Here is a 22,995-nt window from a genome sequence, read left to right on the forward strand (position 1 = left end):
AAGAAAGGTTAAGGGAGTGAAATTAAAATTCAAGGCGAAAGGATATCAATGATACGATTCGCTGATGACACTGCTATTCTGAGCGAAAGTGAAGAAGAATTACATGATTGCAGAATGGAATGAACAATCTAATGACTACAGAATATGGATTGAGAGTAAATCGAAGGAAGTCGTAATTAATGAGAAGCAGCAGAAATGAGAAGAGCGAGAAACTTATCATCTGGACTGATGATCACGAAGTAGTTGAAGTTAAGGAATTCTTCTACCTACGCAGCAAAATAACCAATGACGGACAGTGTAAGGGAGACATCAAAAGCAGACTATCAAATGCAAAAAGAGCATTCTCGGCCAAGAGACATCTACTAGTATCAAACTTACGCCTTAATTTGGGGAAGAAATTTCTGAGAATGTACATCTGGAGTAGTGAAACATGGACTGTGGGAAAACCGGAACGGAAGAGAATGGAAGAATTCGAGCTATAGTGCTTCAGACGGATGTTGAAAGTTAGGTGGACTGATAAGGTAAGGAATGAGGAGGTTCTGCGCAGGATCGGAGAGGAAAGTAATATGTGTAAAACGCTGATAAGGATAAGGGACAGGATGATAGCACATCTGTTAAGAAATGAGGGAATGACTTGCATGGTATTAGAGGGAAACACTGTAGACAGAGATTGACATACATCCACCAAATAATTGATGACGCAGGTTGCAAGTGCTATTCTGAAACGAAGTGGTTGGCACAGGAAAGGAATTCGTGGCGGGCCGCATCAAACCACTCAGACCCAAAAGAAGGATTTTCTAATTGACGTCAGAGGATTGCCATGATGGTTCCTCTGTGTATTCATGGGCTACGGCCTCCCCTATACTCATACGACTGAGCTATGGCTTCGTCTCCAATGCACCGACTTTACTTTCAAATCTAACTATGCTTCATATTATTTCAAGTTGCACTTATCATGAGCACAATTATTTCGTTCAAGAGCAGAGCTTGCTAAAGAGGGATAATATTTTTGCTTTGTGCGATACTTGTAAATGGTTATCATTGTCAAATATATAAATCATTCCATGACGCTGTATCTGTAAACACGCTCTTTGGTATCGCATACCATTGCTCTGCTGATAAAATTCCTTACACAGTATCGGTTTTAACCAGCTATGAGAGCTTTTGTGTACTTTTAAGAAGGAGATCTATTAATGGTCCAATATATGCTGGGCGATTTCAGGATACTTGCAGCTAAGTAGCTCTGCAACACAACACAGGATGCTTACTGCAAATTGAACAGAACGCAATAACTACTTCCGGGAGAAAACTCGCATAAGCTACATGTTTCGTTTCCAACGTGGAAAACAATTCCAAAACCAGTTGAAGGTTAAAATTGAACCAATATTACCGGATATCATTTCGGCTGTTGAAAGTAGCAAACCAGCATTAGAATGTCCCAGCTGTAATTCCCGGAAGAAATTAGTAACGATACTGTTACTGCCGTACACAGTTGTCTTCGCAGGAATGGCGCAATATCAACCGCCGCAATGCTCTGATCTGAACCTGCCCCGTTGCTTAATGGTTGTCGTGACTCTGGAGTGAAGGTGCGTGCTGATCTCAAAACAGGTCGGTTAGGACGGTCGTGGCGCACCTGCGAAAGCTGTTCGCGTACAGACCTCGAAATTTTGGCTTATGAACCTCTGGCGTCCAATACAAAGCCGGTTTCAACGTCGTCCGCCAACAGATAGTGTAGTGACGTAGCTACCACAGCGCCATCTGTGTCTGCCCAGGGAGTGCTCACCGCCAGAAGGCACAGTGTGGTGCAAACACGTGAAGCAAGCAGGTAACGATGGCGTGCAGACGCACTCATGCTTCCTACAGCCAACAGAGAGCTTATTACTGTGGGCTTCCGATTGGCAGAGTGGTCCTTTAGCAGAATTTCCGCACAAGTCGGACGTGCTGCGTCAGTTGTACAACGATGCTGGTATCAGTGGTCACGTGAAGATTCTCACACCCGTAGACGAGGTTCTGGACGTCTACACAGCACAGACGCCCGCCAGGATTGTCGTACCGTAAGCGCAGCATAGGCAAATCGTACAGCTACATCAGCACAGATAAGAAGCTTGTGAGCTCAGGCGTGTCAGTTCGAGCTGTTGGGAACCGGTTTTAGCAATGGAGTTAGGAGTAAGCACACTTCTAGCCCATCTTCCACTCACGCCACAGCATCGACGTGCACGGCTCGTCTGATGGCGTCAGACGATCACTTGGAAGATGCAGTAGCACGCCGTGGTCTTCAGCGCTGAAAGCAGCTTCCGCCTGCACGCAAGAGATGGTCGTTTGCGCGTAGGACGTAGAGCTGGAGAGCTGTGTGTATTCGTCCAAGACACACTGGTCCCATCCCAGCCCTTATGGATAACAGGATAATGTACGCCCACACACTGTCTGTAAAACTCAACATACTATGCAAAACGTACAGTAACTTCCCTGTGTAAAGACACTACTTTCCCCGAAAGTCGATAATATTTTCTTTCTTTTGTGCATTACCTTGTCATAGTACGTATATATCATTTATTTCAACTATTCTTATTTGTTAATACGTCACATTGTTTCTTCATTCATTTTGCTACTGTTTTATATTTTATATTGTACGAATGTGAATGTTCTGGTTTTATTTGCTTTGTAAATCTTTGGTTAGGCTAGGAGAAGTACTGTGTCAGAGAGAGAGAGCGAACGACTATCGATAGAGAGCCGGTTCGACGGTGGAGAAACGTTGCAAAGCTCGACGTTAAAGAAGGTGATACGCGGAGCAACAATTAATTACAGTGCGTCAGCTGTGTTAATAGGAGATCGTGCATTATTAAGTGAACAGTAAAACCTGAAAAGTATATCGAGTGTTTGCGGTGACGATTTTACATGCTGCGTGAACTTGTGACATTTAGCCGTGAGCCAGACACTGTTGTCGTGTGGAGACGGTAACTTAGAATTGCGTGAAAGTGGAACAAACCAAAATGTTAGGTAAAAGAACAGTGCTGTGATTTGATCAAGAAACATTTATTATGTCATCCAAACTGTCTTAAAGGCGACGACGTAAATTGAACTGATGTTTAACGGACTGTTATAGTGATAAACACATGTGACGGTTTTCCTGTGGCAACACGGTTTAAGAACTGTGCGAAGTATTGGCATTAACCGGCTATATAGCGTAAATACTAAAGACATTGCATAATTCCGACCTACCCGCACCGCGTGATTAACAAACTTTTAATAATAAAACGTCGCGCGCGTGACGACAACATACACACTGGAACTATTATTACCGCGCCAGTGCTGCCAGCTGATTCGACTGCAACGGAGACGTGGACCACCGCCGTAACTGGAATATTAATGAAACAGGAGGATCCATCATTATCTTCACGCCACGAACCAGGATTAACTTCACACATCGTCCGCGCGGACCACCGCTGACGTCATCGCACTGCCTGCAGCAACAATTAAGACATTAAAACAAAATTATTACACTCCCTCTCATTTCAAAATTAAAGACAATTGCAGTTAAATTATCTGTTTAAGAATACTGGCACAATATCAAGGTTCAATTTTTGTTTAGTTCCAATAAATATTCTTTTCATTATTTCGTCTTATTGACAGTGTTGAAAACCCGCCAAATTAAAGCTCAATTAATGATTTTCTTTCAAAATTCTTCTCAGACATTTTGCTGCTCATCATAATTTTATTTTAATGTTTATGTGTAACTTCTTTTGAAGGGTGTACACATTTTATTTTTTGTGCAGTAAAATTAGCTACCAGAAAATTACGTATTTTACCAGCTGATGCTGTCCGCCATTACTGCTTGAAAACTGACCAATAGTATTTTTACACCTATTTTCTCATTGACTGTCAGCTTCAAAACAAAATGACGTATTTCGTGGGCATCTAGCAGATGCACGATGTCTATGTAGGACCCTACAATAATTTTTTTTTTTTTTTGCTTTTGCAGATTTACTGGAATTATATTGACTTTAATTGTTCATTTGGCCCTGTTAAAGTGATTTATCGCATCTATATAATAATTATACTGAATTACCTAATTTATTTTTTTTTATTACATAAACATTGGCATACCATATTTAGATTAAAAATGACGTCTTATTGGCCCCACATAAGATTCTGCACGTTCTGACAAAGACTATGCCATTTTTTCTTTGTCCATGACTAACAGGGGTAGTCAGATTCCTTGTATAGGTCAAGTTTTATTATTTATAAGGTTTTTTTCAGAAGTAGAGAATAAGTTTCTTTACACCTGGTCAGCACGACCTCCGTCTTTTCTCCAATTGAGCACGTGTGGGATACCATGGGACGAGAAGTGACTCATGCGACTCGTTAACCAACAATTCTGACAGAACTACATGAAAAAGTCGAGCTGGCGTGGCATAATATATCCCAGGACAGTTTTCGCCCTTTGTACGGTCGATTGGATTCCAGAGTCAATGTCTGCATTGCTGCCAGTGGAGGTTACATCAGATACTAATATAAACGTTTCAGTATGGATAGATACCTTGTATTTGACAGCCGCTTATCCTATTGACTTATCGAGGTAAATCATTTCATGTACTCCAAATGCACCGTTTTAACAGCAACTCTTGCGTGAATTGGATACCTCTGAAAGAGTGTAATAATTTTTCCAGCAGTGTATATTGAAACCTTGGTTTTCCTCTACAATTTTTACCTCCCCCCCCCCCCCCCCCACGATCTACCTTCAATTGATGCTTCGCCATGTGTCCCATCAACTGATCTCTTCTATTTACCAAATTAGTCTTCAAATGTCTTTTTTCCCCAGTTGGATTTAATACTTTCCTAGTACCAAACTCACTTTAACTGATGGTTTGGAAACATTCATATGTCTGTCAGTATATGCATTCTTTGGAAAGGAATTATTACTTTCTTGTTGAGGTTGGAGGGTGCTTGCTTGGCCTGATATATTTTGCACACACAGTTGAATATGAACTCTGAATAAAGTTTCAACTGTCAAGATCGCTAATATCATGTATTCATTTGGGTTATCTGTTTTGGCAATGTTCTGTTGCCATCTTAGGATCTGTAAGAGATGGGACCGAAAATTCTAGGATACAGCAACTAATATAACAGCAGCACACATAATTGTATCCAAGATTTCCAATACATGGAATAACAACATACCTATCTTTACATCATTTCACAATATTCTCCTTCAGTACAGTAAGTGGTACTACACAATGTACGGGTATGTCTATGTTGGTATCGTGGACTATACTAGAACTGGCATGACAGTTTTAAAATAACAGTTGTGTACACACACGTTACTGTGCCGCTTGCAAGTGCTCGCATTCATCACCACTTTACCACTGACAGATCCCAGTGTAAACATTATTAGTGATCCATAAGTGCATCAGATGGCACAGTGGTAGTGTGAATTAATATTATCATCTCACATGGCAGTACGAATCGATGTTATCGTCTAACACTACATTAAGACCTGAATCTACTATTCCATATAATTACATATGTCTAACTTATTATCATAGCATGTAAGCCAATTCAGTATTTTTTACAAAACTGTCTATACAATGACGTGCATTATTCATAAAACGTAATTTATACATAAACATTTTTATGTCATTTTAGAATTTTTTTCAAAAACATTTTAGAAAATTCTTAAAAAATTCTGTACCAAATTTTCCTTTTGACAAAATCACAAACAATATGACAACCTATAACCACTTAAAAGCTCTCTATGTACATCTAATGGTATCATAAGTACGTCGATCTTCATGCATAGAGTAACAGCTCGATATCTACAGGCACAGATAGTTCATTAAGAATATATTCAAAGTATATATACCAACAATGAAGCTATTTTATGTATGTGCACTTATTATGAATTACAATGTTTACATGTGTTTATCAAAGACAGTTTGATGCTAAATATGCATTATACAATGAACTCAATGCCGGGATATTGACGCAACAACCAAAGGGCTTTGAGGTTGGTACTGAAATGGTATGGAAGCTGAAGAAAAGTATCTGTAGACTGAAACAAGAACCGAATGGCTATAATTAAACTTTTCCTATTTAGCACGTCATAACATGGAAACTAATTACCATACAAGGACCAAACTTGGTAGTATTAATGTCCAGAGTATGGGGTGCATGATTTCCATGCGTCACGGCACCACATTCCAGTTCAAACTATGGTCGACAAGTGCCATGATCAGTTATCGTGATTCATAGTCTCACACGCTTGACCTTGGTCAAAAGAAGCAGGGCATTATTGGTGAAGTTATGTTATCGCGACAACAGTAATGCTGCAGCTGCACTTCGAGAATATCTCTGGTTGAAAGGATTACGGAAGGGTCCTCTTTCTCCACCGGCTGATCGGAGAATGATGAAGTTCGAATCAACTGTAGAGCTGGGCGTCGTTCCGGTGAGAGGCCAACGACCGTTTGCACCACAGGTGGTTGATGAAATCGCTGTTGCTATGGCAGAGAACGCTGCACGCAATTCCTGATCGTGAGGTAGTGCGTTCGTGCTGTGCCACGACAGTTGAACATCCCGTGGTCCACTGTACGGAAGGTGCTTCAAACCATTCTCAGATGGTATCCGTACAATATCTATATCGTACAGCAGCTTGCATCACAGGACACACAACGACGTGTTGACTTCGCTCTCCACTTTCTCGCAAGGATTGAAGTCAGAATATTCACCTCCAGGCAGTGCGGATGAAGTTCCTTAGTACGGTGAACGTGTCATCATACACTGTGGCTTCACGGTTACGTTCATTATTGGCCCATTCTTATTTGAACAGGTTGGCGCTCAAGGGCCAAAGACGTGTGGTGTGCAGTAGGCAGCGTTACTGCGATATGCTTCGCAAGCATGTCATACCCGCCTACAGGAGAGGTAGCAACAATGCAGATCCCTGGGTTTTTTTAAAACGACGAGGGTAGACTCTTGACCATCCTAGCTATTGACATTTATTATGGACGGGTTGTATCGGTGTCTAGAGAGGTCAGCAGTCTGTTGCTGAGTAATTTGGAGGAGGAATGTGATTAACTGCTAGCAGTGATAGTCATTATGTCGGTTTGCAAACAGAGCAATTTCAAAATGGCCTCGTCTTCTTAAGCCAAGAGGTATACGCGAGGGCTGTGCTGGAACAGTAAGACGCGCTGCAGCAGTACCTGGTGAGTGGGCAAGTGTACTCTGAACTGAGATTCAGTTCAAAAATTATCAGTTCTTCCTACCGTCAGACTGTTGGAAGCTTGCTCTATCAGTGGTAACTAGACCTGACATCGCTTTTGCAGTGCAAAATGCTAGTCAACCCTTCGGAAATCCAGGAAAGATACATTGGAATGCTGTAAAGAGAATCTTAAAGTATTTAAAGGAAAGGATCTCTTACAGGTTGTATTATCAGAATAAAGGGGATATTCGTTTATCTGTTTTTAGTGACCCAGGAGATACTCCTACTCGAAAATCAACCACAGATTTTGTTGTTAAACTTAGTGAAGCCACCATAGCTTGGAACTCTCAAAGGCAGAAGGTGATTGCATTGTCAATAGCAGAAGCAAAATATCTAGCTTCCTGTCAAGTTGTAAAAGGAAGCATGTAGAACAGTCAATTTTGCAAAATATTATGATGCTGAAAGAAGTAGCTACCACCTAATATATTGTCTGTGGAAGTTCCATCCGGCTGAAGAAGAACACCAAGTATAAGCGAACAAAATGCTTGCGTGTGAAATATCATTTTATAAGAGAAAATTTCAAGTTTGGCATCTTCAGTCTGGAACATTTCAGCTCCGCACACCAGTTAGCAGGTATTCTTTCCAAGCCACCCACTACAAGCAACTTCGATACACGATAACATGTACTTTTGCTGTCGACACATCTTAGAGACAAGAAATAGTGACTGTATTAAGCACCTATTAATTGAAGCCGGCCGAAGTGGCCGTGCGGTTCTAGGCGCTGCAGTCTGGAACCGGGAGACCGCTACGGTAGCAGGTTCGAATCCTGCCTCGCGCTTGGATGTGTGTGATGTCCTTAGGTTAGTTAGGTTTAAGTAGTTCTAAGTTCTAGGGGACTGATGACCTCAGAAGTTGAGCCCCATAGTGCTCAGTCCCATTTGAACCATTTTTTATTAATTTAAGCAGAAGCGTTGTGATAATCAATTAAAATGTTTTGTTTGTTACTCTGAGATTCATGAAGTGTTATAGATTCTTTTTATGTGTGGCGCACTTTCCAGTTAGTTATACAGTACAGCCATCTGGAACTTACGTAGCTAACTCTGTGGTACAGAGACCGTTCTGTCCTTGTAATGTGTTTTCGCGTTATCTATCACATTTTTGTACCAGTCTAGTGAATAAAACATTGTCATTGTAAGAATCGGTGCTGTTTCACTGTGACTCCTTCATTGGTAACAACACACTGAACATTTATATTCCCTAAGTTGTTTTGTCAGTCTGTGGGTTCCTCAAATTTTGAGAAGCCAATGAAATTTAGCAAGCACTTAGGAAACAAAAATCAGTATTGCTGTATGGGGATCTGAACTACAGTCCTCACGTATCGAAGCCTGGAGGCACTTCTGCATTTCTGGCACTTCCAGTCAAAACGGTGACCACATTTATTTTTCTCTGCGCACAAAAGCACTGTCCTGATACTGTAGAATTCATGACTTTCAGTATAGTAAGCTAATAATTTAAATAATTAATTACTACAGAAGTGAAGATTTTTCATGCTAGCTCGACGCGATACTGAAATATCTTCCCATTTTTAAATGAAAAAAACGCAACTGATACCGTACATTATTGTTTGAACCATTATTGATACAGCTGCAGGCATTCCGAAAACATCGTTTATGATGGACCAGTTTAAGTTACTAGTGCCTAGTCATAAAATGAACGTGGTATACAAGTACAAAAACATTAAAATGAAGGTGTTGAAAACAACTGACATAAAATTCAGCAAAGAATGTCGACGTCTGAGCTTAATGTCAAATAGGAATATATTCAGCAAATGCGTTGTGCTAACATGAAGAAATGTAACTGCTGCAGAACTTTATTCTTTAAATCATTATTGCCACAGTTGCAGGCTTTTCAAAAGCATCGTTTTTGATGTAACAAATAGTTAATAACAAAGTTTCCTCAACACGAAAAAACGTTGTTGGGAAACGGCAGCACTTTATTACGCTTGTTCTGTTGGAGATAGTATGCCCTTGCCCCCTTCCGTTATTGGTTAGAGAAGAAAGTGGACTCCAGATCACCGTGCAAGGCATTTTTCCGTATAAAAGTCATCGCCAAATGGGAAGGAAGCGGTAAGTAATTGAAAAAAAAATCCATGGGTTGACTTAGAACTGAACACAGCTCTATTTATTCACTCATTTATCGAGATACACTGCTACAGTATCCGGTAAAACACTTGCTGATATAAAAAACAGCTCGACAGCTCACTGCAGTTCTCATCAACCAGAATAGCTTTCAGTACAGAATAGGATCCGGTAGGGTCCAAAAATACACCAGCTAGGTAGTACAAAATGCCTATTATCTTATAAAAAGATATCGTAATTTTTGGTAATATCACGACGCAAGCGAGCGCCAGATCGATATGCCAAACAAACAGCACATCTAGCTTGCCGCACCGACGCTGAAGGGGTACTCATCCGTTAAAAAGTTGACATTCATTTAGTTTGCACAGCACTCTGTGTACAGCTGGAGGGAAAGCCCCGGCGTTTGTTAACACTCGCATCACGCAACTTACCTGTGCGGCTTTCGCCGTTGCTCCAACCATTTAGCACAACGTGCTGACACTGAAGTCGTACGGCCAGGCACTCACACACTGAGTATATTACTTCTCTTATATTTAATTTTTATTCGAATGGTCGTCCGTATCAGTGACAAGAACTCCTAGAAGAAGCCAAAAATGTGCATAGTACGTATCGGAATCGGAAGTGAATGAAACAGAAGAACGAAACATGCTACTATGGAAGGCCAGAATATGGTGATTGAAACGTGATGGTACGCATTTGTCCTCCTTACACGAGGCCTCACAACAACGTTTCACCAGGCAACGCCGGCCAACTGTTGTTTGTGTATGAGAAATCGGTTGGAACTTTCCTCATGTCAGCACGTTGTAGGTGTCGCCACCGGCGCCAACCTTGTGTGAATGCTCTGAAAAGCTAATCATTTGCATATCACAGCATCTTCTTCCTGTCGGTTAACTTTCGCGTCTGTAGCGCATCATCTTCGTGGTGTAGCAATTTTAACGGTCAGTAGTGTATTGAGCCATGCTGCCTCTATAGCTGTCCGTAATCGTGAAAGCGTTGCCTGCAGGATTTTGTCCAAGAAATGACCTCTCGATTATGTCCCATAAACCTTCGATGGGATTCATGTTGGGCGATCTGGGTGGCCAAACCAATCGCTCGGGTTGTCTGGAATGTTCTTCAAACCGATCGTGAACGACTGCGGTCTGGAGACATGGCGCATTGTCATCCGTAAAAATGTTGGGAACATGACGTTCATGAACAGCTGCAAATGGTCTCCAAGTAGCCGGAAATTCAGACGGTCCTATCTATCCCACTCAATCCCACACCGTTATGGAGACACCACCAGCTTGTTCATTGCCTTCTTGACCACTTGGGGCCATGGCTTCGTGGGGTCTGCGCCGCACTCGAACCCTACCATCCGCTCTTACGAACTGAAATCGGAACTCATCTGACCAGGAGATGTTTTCAGTCTTCTAAAGTCCAATTTATATGGGCACGATCCCAGGAATGGCGCTGGAGGCGATGTCGTGCTGTCATCAACGGCACCCGCGTCAGTTGTCTACTGCCAGAGCCCTTAACACCAAATTTCGACGCACTGTCATAAGATATACACTCATCGTACGTCCCACATCTATTTATGCGGTTATTTCACAGTGTTGCTGGCATTTTAGCAATGACACCTCGACCCAAACGCCACTGCTCTCGGTCGTTAAGTGAAAGCCGTCGGCCACTACCTCGTCCGCGATGAGAGTTACTGCCTGAAATGTATTCTGGGCATACTCTTGACACTGTGTGTCTCGGAATATTGAAATCCCCACTATTTCTGAAATGGAATGTCCCATTCGTCTAGCTCGAACTACCGTTCCGCGTTGAAAATCTGATAATTCCCGTTTGGAAACCTTTTCATATGAATCACTTGAGTACAAATGACAGCTCTGCTAATCTCCATTGCCCTTTTTATACCCTGTGTACGTGTCACCACCGTCATCTGTCTCTGCGCATCGTTGTCCCGTAGTTTCTATTACCTCAGTGTAGTTCAGGAGATAAACAAAGAGGTGCGCGAAAAACTGCCAAATCATGGTTCAAATGGCGCTGAGCACTATGGGACTTAACTTCTGAGGTCATCAGTCCCCCTAGAACTTAGAACTACTTAAACCTAACTAACCTAAAGACAGCACACACATCCATGCCCGAGGCTGGATTCGAACTTGCGACCGTAGCGGTGGCACTGTTCCAGACTGTAGCGCCTAGAACCGCTCGGTCATCACGGCCGGCGCCAAATCATGCAAGACGTTTAAGTTTATTACTTCTTTGCTACTAATTCTATAGGCAACACATTTTGCAAACAGTATGCACATGTGCTGCTCAATGTACAACAAAATTATATAACTGTACAACACGTAGTTCAGGAGATATGACCTCTTGAACATTAAGCACATGGCCAGACACTAAGCGGTACAGGCGTGGATTCACAGCCGTAAATAAATACCTGGGCTACGCTGGGTTGCTAAGTTATTGTAACTGTCGATAATTAGCGTCTAATTAATCTACCAGCAAATACACTTACAATTTTTCTTTTAGATCTTCTCCGATTTCAGCAGTTCGCGGAAAAGATTACGTAGCTTAGTTCCAAATGAGCTCTTGAGAGATTACATAATTCAGGACACTCGTAGACAGGGGTATTAAAATGCAGCAGAGCTTACAGGAAAAAAATAGAAACAAAAATCTAGTACCTTTTCCGTGACTTGTGCAGACTGTTTCATTACAATTAGTTGCAAATGATTCTGCAAGATCACATATGAAACAGTTTTCATATTTAACATTACTAAACACCTACACATTGTTTTCTCAGCATCTGCTTACATTTAGGGCATACTAAAAAATTACATTAGTAGTTTGGACTTAAACCCCGTACGTGAGACCACCTAATAAAATGCCGTACAGCTTTTTGGAGAGAGAGAGAGAGAGAGAGAGAGAGAGAGAGAGAGAGAGAGAGAGAGAAAGATATTAGATGTTCGGCTGGTGTTCTGCCTTACGTGTTATATCGATGCTGTCATATACTATGTATTAGAATTTTTATTTAGACATAACTTGAACATTCGTTGTAGACGTACTACTCTATCTGATTTTTAGATATAGATTAGTCAGCTTTTGGCCGTTATTTCCCCTCTTAACGGCTTGGATGACTGTAGATCAGCGATGTCACATGTTTACATAGTTATCACTTGTGATGTTTTGATTATTTTCTTAGGTTTTGTTTTGAGTTTTTTCCTAAAATTTTATCTGGTTTATGTTGAGACTATGCTTAATTTTTAATTTTTAATTAATAATTTTATTATGGTGCATGGACTGTGATGTTTTCTTAGTGTTACATCTCTGTTGTATAGTTTTTATGTTGTTACTGTGGATTTGTATTACTTAGTGTTTCTGGTTTGCTTATTTCACCTTTTTTCTGTTTTATAATATCAATGAAGTTTTCAATGTATTTTTTGTGCTTCAGGTCAGTTTGTCTTAACGTTCTGGGTTCCTAGCCAATTCAGATGAGATGAGCAGTGTAATAGGTACATTGAGAGTGCAGTGCTCTTAGATGCAGAACTGAATGCCGGGACTGACTTTCAGTCGTAGAAAATAAGATTACATTTAATGAACTGTTGTTTTTCTTATTGCTGTTGTGGTCCTCAGCCCGAAGACTTGTTTGATGTAGTTCTGCTCGCTTTTCTAACCTGTGCAAGCCTCTTCATCTCTGCATAAATCTAGCAACTTACATACATGTCAATCTCCTTACTATATTCAATCATTGGTCTGCCTCTGTGATTTTTATCCCCCCCAAACCGCCAATTCCTTTCACAACCAAACTAACGCTTCCTTGATGCCTCAAAATGTGCCCCATCAACTGAGTCCTTCTTTTAGTCAAGTTGTGCCACAACTTTATTTTTCCAGCAATTTTATTGCGTACCTTTTCATTATTTACTCAATGCATCCATCTAATATTCAGCATTCTTTTGCAGCACGACGTTTCGAAACCTTCTACTCTCTTCTTGTCTGAACTGCTTATCGTTCACGTATCCTTCTATACAAGGCTACAAGCCTGACAAATACCTTCAGTAAGGACTTCCTAACGCATTTATATTCGGCGTTAGCAAATTCCTGTTTTTCAGAAACGATATTCTTACTAAAGCCTGTCTGCATTTTACATGCTTTCTACTTAGTCCATTATCAGTTATTTTTCTGTCCAAAAAGCGGAACTCATCGACCACTTTAAGTATCTTATTTCCAGATCTGATTCTCTCAGTACCATCCGATTTAATTCCTCTATATTCCATTGTTTTTGTTTCATTTTTGTTGATTTTCAGCTTATAACCACTTTTCAAGACACTATCTATTATGTTCAGCTGCTCTCTTAAGTTCTTTGTCGTCTCTGACTAAATTACAGAGACAATCGTCAGCTTTTTATATAAGTGGTAGATAAACTTTCGTTTCCGGTATTTTATGCCTAGTACCTTTACATATTTCACACGACTAAACACCTACATATTGGTTTATCGGCATCTGCTTACATTATTTTAAATTATGTTAGTAGTTGGAACTTAAAAACTGTAGGTGAGACCACCTAACAACAAACCAAACAGCTCACTGCATTTTTTAAGCAAAACGGTATTATACATTATATACTGCTGACTGTGGATGAAGGGCAACAGACAGATTCCATATTCCTAGAGTTCCGGAAAGCATTTGACACGGTGCTCCATTGCAGGCTGTTAACAAAGGTACGAGCCTACGGAATTAGTTCACAGATATGCGGGTGTCTCGAAGACTTCTTAAGTGATAGAACCCAGTATGTTGTCCTCGTCAGCGAATATCCATCAGAGAGAATTGTCAGGAGTGCCCCAGGGAAGTGTGATAGGACCTTCGTTGTTCTCTGTATTCATAAATGACTTGGCGAACAGGGTAGACAGCAATCTGCGTTTATTTATTGATGATTCTGGGGCGTACAGCAAGGTGTTGAAGTTGAATGACGGCACGAAAATACAAGACGACTTAGACAAAGTTTCTACTTGGTGAATGGCAGCTACCTCCATCGGTAATGCTGAAATTCAGAATGGTGTTGGCCCACCCTTAGCCTTGATGACAGCTTCCACTCTCACAGGCATAGGTTCAATCAGGTGCTGCTTCCAGCACCTTTGAAGAATGACAGTCCATTCTTCACGGAGTGCTGCACTGAGGAGAGGTATCGATGTCGGTCGGTGAGGCCTGGCACGAAGTCGGCGTTCCAAAACATCTCAAAGGTGTTCTGTAGGATTCAGGTCAGGACTCTGTGCAGGCCAGTCCATTACAGGGATGTTACTGTCTTGTAACCACAGTCTGTGCATTATGAACAGGTGCTCGATTGTATTGAAAGATGCAATCGCCATCCCCGAATTACTCTTCAACAGTGGGACGGAAGAAGGTGCTTAAAACATCAATGTAGGCCTGTGCTGTGACAGTGCCACGCAAAACAACAAGGAGTGCAAGCTCCCTCCATGAAAAACACGACCACACCATAACACTACCGCCTCCGAATTTTACTGTTGGCACTATACACGCTGGCAGATGACGTTCACCGGGCATTCGCCATACCCACACCCTGCCATCGGATTGCCACATTGTGTATCGTGATTCGTCACTCCACACAGAGATTTTCCACTGTTCAATCGTCCAATGTTTACGTTCCTTACAAAAAGGGAGGCGTCGTTTGGCATTTACTGGCATAGTACTTACAGTGGATCCTGATGCAGTTTGGAATTCCTGTGTGATGGTCTGGATAGATGTCTGCCTATTACACATTACGACCCTCTTCAACTGTCGGCGGTCTCTGTCAGTCAACGGATGAGGTCGAACTGTACGCTTTTGTGCTCTACGTGTCCCTTCACGTTTGCACTTCACCATCACATTGGGAACAGTGGACCTAGGGATGTTTAGGAGTGTGGAAATCTCGCTCACATACGTATGACACAAGTGACACCCAATCACCTGACCACTTTCGAAGTCCGTGAGTTCAGCGGAGCGCAACATTCTTCTCTCTTACGATGTGTAATGACTACTGAGGTCGCTGATATGGAGTACCTGGGAATAGGTGGCAGCACAATGCGCCTAATACGAAAAACGTATGTTTTGGGGGTGTCCGGATACCTTTGAACACATAATGTAGCTGTTAATGTGGAAAAATGTCAGTTAATGCGGGTGAATAGGAAAAACAACCTTTAATGTTCGGTTACAGGATTACTAATGTTCTGCTTCACACAGTCAAGTCGTTTCAATATCTGGGCGTAACGTTGCAGAGCGATATGAAATTCAACGAGCATGTGAAGATTGTGTTAGGGGAGGGGAATGGTCGACTTCTGTTTATTGGGAGAATTTTAGGAAAGAATGGTTCACCTGAGAAGGAGCCCACTTATAGGACACTGGTGCGACCTATTCTTGAGTACTGCTCGAGTGGTTGGGGTCCGTACCAAGGCAGATTTAAGGAAGACATCAAAGCAATTCAGAGGCGGGCTGGTAGATTCGTTACCTGTACGTTTGAACAACATGTAAGTGTTACGGAGATGCTTCGGGAGCTCAAAAGGGGAACACAGTTGTGTTCACACCACTATTTGCGTATAAGATGGGGCGATACCACATATCGCTTGCTAGGTGAAAGATTTGCTTCGAGTAAACTTCGCAACGACCGCATCATCTAGAGGCAATTGCAAGATGTGCGGCCTGCCAAATCCCCCAAGTAAATCCATGTGACTTCTGATTGTGCAGATATCAGAGAGTAATTTTTCAGAGCTTTTCTCGTGAAGAAAAAAAACGACCTGGCTAAAATACTTTAAAAATAGATTAAAAACAGTCTTATTTATAACGGTTTACCAGTGAAGATTAGCATCTCCAAAATGAAAGTAATGTCAGTGGGAAAGAAATATAAACGGATTGAGTGCCAAATAGGAGGAACAAAGTTAGAACAGGTGGACAGTTTCAAGTACTTAGGATGCATATTCACACAGGATGGCAACATAGTGAAAGAACTGGAAGCGAGGTGTAGCAAAGCTAATGCAGTGAGCGCTCAGCTACAATCTACTCTCTTCTGCAAGAAGGAAGTCAGTACCAAGACTAAGCTATCTGTGCACCGTTCAATCTTTCGACCAACTTTGTTGCATGGGAGCGAAAGCTGGGTGGATTCAGGTTACCTTATCAACAATGTTGAGGTTACGGATATGAAAGTAGCTAGGATGATTGCAGGTACTAGTAGATGGGAACAATGGCAGGAAGGTGTCCACAATGAGGAAATCAAAGAAAAAAGAACAACAGGCTTAGATGGTGGGGTCATGTTACACGCATGGGAGAAGCAAGGTTACCCAAGAGACTCATGGGTTCAGCAGTAGAGGGTAGGAGGAGTCGGGGCAGACCAAGGAAAAGGTACCTGAATTCGGTTAAGAATGATTTTGAAGTAATAGGCTTAACATCAAAAGAGGCACCAATGTTTGCACTGAATAGGGGATCATGGAGGAATTTTATAAGGGGGCTATGCTCCAGACTGAACGCTGAAAGGCATAATCAGTTTTAAATGATGATGATGATGATGGTTTACCACTTTCTGTTAGAATGTGAACAACTTCAGACCATTCATACCATGATGGTAAGCAGTGGTGTTTGAACGGAGCAGGTGTTGTGAATCCACGAACGTAACTGCGAACTGTTGTGGCAGTTGACGTTTGTGGAAACACAACACCTGCTCCATTCACCGCCACCATCGAGGCTGCAGTGCTACTTAAGATACAGAAGCTGTCACTCGCTAGAAATTCGTGGCGGACCGCATCACACCAGTTAGAGGACATGACAGTTAGATGAAGCGTGGAAGGTACTCACTTTCTGCCTTCCTTCACTTCCTGGGTTTGTTGCTTCCATCTGTGGACTTACGAACCGTACTGCATTGTGTTGATAGCAGGCATGGTGAATCTGGGAATGTGCGCCCATACCTAGCTAGAAAGTTACCAGTCAGGTCGTAAGACCTTACACGTGTGCAAAATCTCATACAAGCAACTGAAAAATATCCTGGTTTAACGTAGCTTGTAAGTTCTAGAATTCCTTGCCATTTTCGAGACTCCTACTTTTCATGCCACTTTATGCTCCAGCCGTTAGCTGTGATATTGTGAAATCGATATAACGTATGTAAAAGTACAAACACTTCTACAAAATTATGTTTTGTTTGGATCAAAAGACACCCTCTCCCATACACCACCCTTTAGATCTTCACCCTTTGACTTTCTCCGACTTTTGAATTGACGTACACGTCCAGTTACAGGGGGAATTTTTAACGTGGGTTCCTGACGTAGTTGCATCTTGGCGTTTTCCAAAAACGCAAAGCTACTCAGAGGTGAAAAAAGCGATTTGAGGGAGAAACAACTCCTTCGATCTACAGAGGAATGAATCCTGGACCTTTGGATTTGTGGTCTGTCACTTACCCATTGACTTATATTGAATAAACTTGAATAGCAACTACGAGAGAGAGGTTTTACAATAATATTGCTTCCATTGCCGTACATCTAACGTAGGGATCATGAGAATAAAATAAGCCAGATTAAAGCACGTGTAGAGGCACACTCTTTCGTTCCGTATGCGAATGGAGTAACTCGCGAAAGCCGTCCAATACGCAGTACACATTGCAGAGTGGTTTCCGTTGCGTACATATAAGGTTGCTATATCTAGTTTGGACCTCGTCGAGCCACTCTGACATGGGGGCGTAAAAATGAGGTGAAAAACTTGTTTAACAGAATTCTTTTTATTTATAACACAGTTACATGGAACTTGTTGCGGCAGAGGTAGTTGATACACCATATTTTTTCGGAAGATTTCACCTTCGGCAGCAAGTCTTTTTTTCATTTTATGTATCTGTAAAATTCCATGCAAGTGAGATGAAGCAACTGAAAAATATCCTGGTTTAATGTAGCTTGTAAGTTCTAGAACTCCTTGCCATTTTCGAGACTCCTACTTTTCATGCCACTTTATTCTCCAGCCGTTAGCTGTCAGTACCTGAGCCAAGCTCGTAACAGTATTTTGCTAAATCGGGACAAAATTGGACCTTATCAGCTTGTCGGGACAATGAAGTGCATATCGGTGTTGGTCCCGATGTGTCGGGACGGATGGCAACCCTACATACGTATAAAGCACCTCAACGGAAAACTGTCTGAAACTGGATAGGAAAACTTCATCGATTGGAGCGCAGGTGCAAGGTAAGTTTTTTTGTTGTTTTTTTTTTGGGGGGGGGGGGGGGGCGCAGTGCCTCGGATGCCGCAGTCATTGGGCGTTAAGGAAGTACTATTGAATCAGCGAGAAAGTATCCTCCCGAGACGTTGTGACGTACCAGCAGGTGCTGATATTCATCTGGGATGCACAAATATTGTATGTAGTCCGACTGAAAGAGACATAGCGCAAATATGATTTTTTTTACAATCAGTAAAAAGGAAGAATAGGTTGCAACGATTACTCGAAATAGAAATTATGTACCAGTAGCCTGTTATTATTTTTTTTTTAAATGTGTGTTATTTAGAAAATTAAGCCACCGACTGTACTAACACAAGATCAAAATAATGGGCTAGTGCAGACTGTATATCGCTGGAATAGCGACAATGCCGCGATTGTTAATTGAAAATCATTATTTAAAGATTTCGAAGTTTGGAAGGCTGTCGGTTCAGAATTTTGAATGTATGTCTCAATAGTGAAGACGTTTGTTAGCGATATTTTCTGCAGGAAAAGCGGCATGACACAGAAAATTCCTATACTAGAATAAAAACTGGTTTTTCACCACAGAAATCAAGGGGAAAAATTTGCAATATGATGCTACGAGATTTTTTTGTGTCCACTGGCTAAAACTAGCGGTAAGTCACAAACGTTTTCAATTTTTCTGTTACAATAACTATTTGTTTATTAGAAAGACGGTAAAAAGGTCGAGAATATAGCCCTGTTATTGACAACTTAAATTTAATCCATAATGTTAGTTTTTTATATGGCCACGTGACACGAATGAACCCAGGAAGGATGTCTACATGGATGTTAAAACTACTCTGCACATAAGGAAACGAAATAAGTATGGCTCGCGGAAGTCGACAAAGAACTGCAAGAATTGGAAATTTCTCCATCTGTATCCAGGAGCGTGACCCATGTAAGGAAAAATTACAAAGGTTTCCGCGAAAGCCCTAGCTGAAGACAGGGAAAGCAAGGATTAAAAAGAGAAACCAACAACACCGGAAATGGATGTAGGAGCACTGGGTGGCAGCTAAAGCTCAGAAAAAGAGACAGTTGAATTGGCGTATTCTTAGTTGGCGGAAAGGAACAAAGAAGTAATTGTTACATATTATATGTACTGTTAAATGTTTGCACATAGCAAAGCAACATGCTTACCAAAAAGCAATTTAGAGAGGTAAAAGCGGAGAACATCGTATATAATGTATGACAGGAGACCAAATGTAAAAGCTGGCACAGAAGACCGTAATTTCACTTTTTCTGTTGGAGGTAGTCCGTAATCGGTAAATACAGTCACTGCCTTTGAAGACATCTATCCATGAATGTAAACTTTATCTGATCACATTTGCGATATAATTCTCAAGGGCTTCACCCTTGCCGCCACTAGAGGAGCATTTGTGGTTGTCTAACACAGGTACAAATGGCTCTGTGTTGTGTTCCTAATTTGGTGAGAAATTAGATAACTGTGATAAAAGTATAGAGTCATAGCCCAGTACATGGCGAGTAGAATATTATGATGACTGTGGAACTGCAGAAGGTCATTTATAAAGGTCAGAAACAGTAAGGGATTGCATACAGAATTCTATAGGACTCTCCAAATCATTGTACAACAGACACAGGAGACAGACTTTGACACATCTGAGTTGCTTAATTTGGCACATTGAAAGTGCACATTCCATATGTCCACCTGTAATCATAATGCTCTCTGTCTACTTGGTTAAAATTTGTTATTCCCATCGTCAAAAGTGTTAAAAAGTAATAAGAGACACAAGCACATGACATTTAATAGTTTATGGATTCTAGAAGATGGTTAACAAGTGGGACCAAGGCCCATCCAGTGAATATTCCCTTTTATGGTCTCAACTGACTTTTATGAAGGATATTGTGATCATCAGAATGAACATTGCTGTTGTATGTAATCTTTTGCTTGCAGTCTGGAGTGGCAAAGAGATAGATTAAGGTATTGCTTGTATGTTACATTACCCATCTCATGACATGCCAAGCTCTTGTCAAAGCCATGGTTGATGAGAGAACTAGTTGGTGGCTAATTGGAATTGGTAAGGGTTCACTGTAGTCATCATCATCATCATTTAAGACTGATTATGCCTTTCAGCGTTCAGTCTGGAGCATAGTTCCCCTTATAAAATTCCTCCATGATCCCCTACTCCTTGCTAACATTGGTGCCTCTTCTGATGTTAAGCCTATTACTTCAAAATCATTCTTAACCGAATCCAGGTACCTTCTTCTTGGTCTGCCCCGACTCCTTCTACCCTCTACTACTGAACCCATGAGTCTCTTGGGTAATCTTGCTTCTCCCGTGCGTGTAACATGACCCCACCATCTAAGCCTATTCGCCCTGACTGCTACATCTATGGAGTTCATTCCCAGTTTTTCTTTGATTTCCTCATTGTGGACACCCTCCTGCCATTGTTCCCGTCTACTAGTACCTGCAATCATTCTAGCTACTTTCATATCCGTAACCTCAACCTTATTGATAAGGTACCCGGAATCCACTCAGCTTTCGCTCCCACACAACAAAGTTGGTCGAAAGATTGAACAGTGCACAGATAACTTAGTCTTGGTACTGACTTCCTTCTTGCAGAAGAGAGTAGATCGTAGCTGAGCACTCACTGCATTAGCTTTGCTACACCTTGCTTCCAGTTCTTTCACTATGTTGCCATCCTGTGAAAATATGCATCCTAAGTACTTGAAACTGTCTACCTGTTCTAACTTTGTTCCTCCTATTTGGCACTCAATTCCTTTATATCTCTTTCCCACTGACATTACTTTCGTTTTGGAGATGCTAATCTTCATACCATAGTCCTTACATCTAGCTCTGAAATATTACTTTGCAAACTTTCAATCGAATCTGCCATCACAACTAAGTCATCCGCATATGCAAGACCGCTTATTTTGTGTTCACATATCTTAATCTCACCCAGCCAGTCTATTGTTTTCAACATATGACCCATAAATAATATGAACAACAGTGGAGACAGGTTGCAGCCTTGTCTTACCCCTGAAACTACTCTGAACCATGAACTCAATTTACCGTCAACTCTAACTGCTGCCTGACTATCCATGTAAAGACCGTTAATTGTTTGCAAAAGTTTGCCTCCTATTCCATAATCTTGTGGAACAGACAATAATTTCCTCCTAGGAACCTGGTCATATGCCTTTTCTAGATCTATAAAGCATAGATACAATTCCCTGTTCCATTCATAACACTTCTCCATTATTTGTTGTAAGCTAAAGATCTGGTCCTGAAACCTCTAAGAGGCCTAAACCCACACTGATTTTCATCCAATTGGTCCTCAACTAATACTCACACTTTCCTTTCAACAATACCTGAGAAGATTTTACCCACAACGCTGATTAAAGAGACACCTCTGTAGGTGTTACAATCTTTTCTGTTTCCACGTTTAAAGATTGGTGTGATTACTGCTTTTTTCCAGTCTGATGGAACCTGTCCCGACTCCCAGGCCATTTCAATTATTCTGTGTAGCCATTTAAGACCTGACATTCCACTGTATTTGCTGAGTTCCGACTTAATTTCATCCACCCCAGCTGCTTTATTGCACTGCAATCTATTGACCATTTTCACCACTTCCTCAAATGTGATCCTATTTCCATCCTCATTCCTATCCCATTATACATCGAAATCTGAAACATTACTGATCGTATTTTCACCTACATTGAGCAACTCTTCAAAATATTCCCTCCATCTGCCCAAGGCATCCACAGGATTCAATAGCAGTTTTCCTGACCTGTCCAAAATACTTGTCATTTCCTTCTTACCTCCCTTTCGAAGACTGCTAATTACACTCCAAAATGGTTTTCCAGTAGCTTGTCTCAAAGTCTCCAACCTGCTTCCAAAGTCTTCCCAAGATTTCTTCTTGGATGCTGTAATTATCTGTTTGGCTTTGTTTCTTCCTTCATCATAACTTTCTCTGTCTACCTGTTCTAGTATGTAGCCATTTTTGATATGCTTCTTTTTCCTTTTACAGGCTGCCTTGACTGTGTCATTCCACCAAGCTGTTTGCTTCATCCTACCTTTACACACTACTGTTCCAAGACATTCTTTAGCCACTTCTAGTATTGTGTCCCTGTACCTTGTCCATACCTTCTCCAATGACTGTAATTGACTACATTCAACTAACTGGTACCTTTCTGAGATCATTGTTATGTACTTGTGCCTGATTTCCTTATCCTGAAGTTTCTCCACTCTTATCCTCCTACATATGATCGGAGTAGGTACTAAAATTCATGGAGAAGAAATAAAAACGTTGAGGTTCGCTGATGACATTGTAATTCTGTCAGAGACAGCAAAGGACTTGGAAGAACAGTTGAACGGAATGGACAGTGTCTTGAAAGGGCGATATAAGATGAACATCAACAAAAGCAAAACGAGGATAATGGAATGCAGTCAAATTAAATCGGGTGATGCTGAGGGAATTAGATTAGGAAATG

Source organism: Schistocerca gregaria, chromosome 4 (assembly GCF_023897955.1).
Source record: "Schistocerca gregaria isolate iqSchGreg1 chromosome 4, iqSchGreg1.2, whole genome shotgun sequence".
NCBI lineage: Eukaryota > Metazoa > Arthropoda > Insecta > Orthoptera > Acrididae > Schistocerca > Schistocerca gregaria.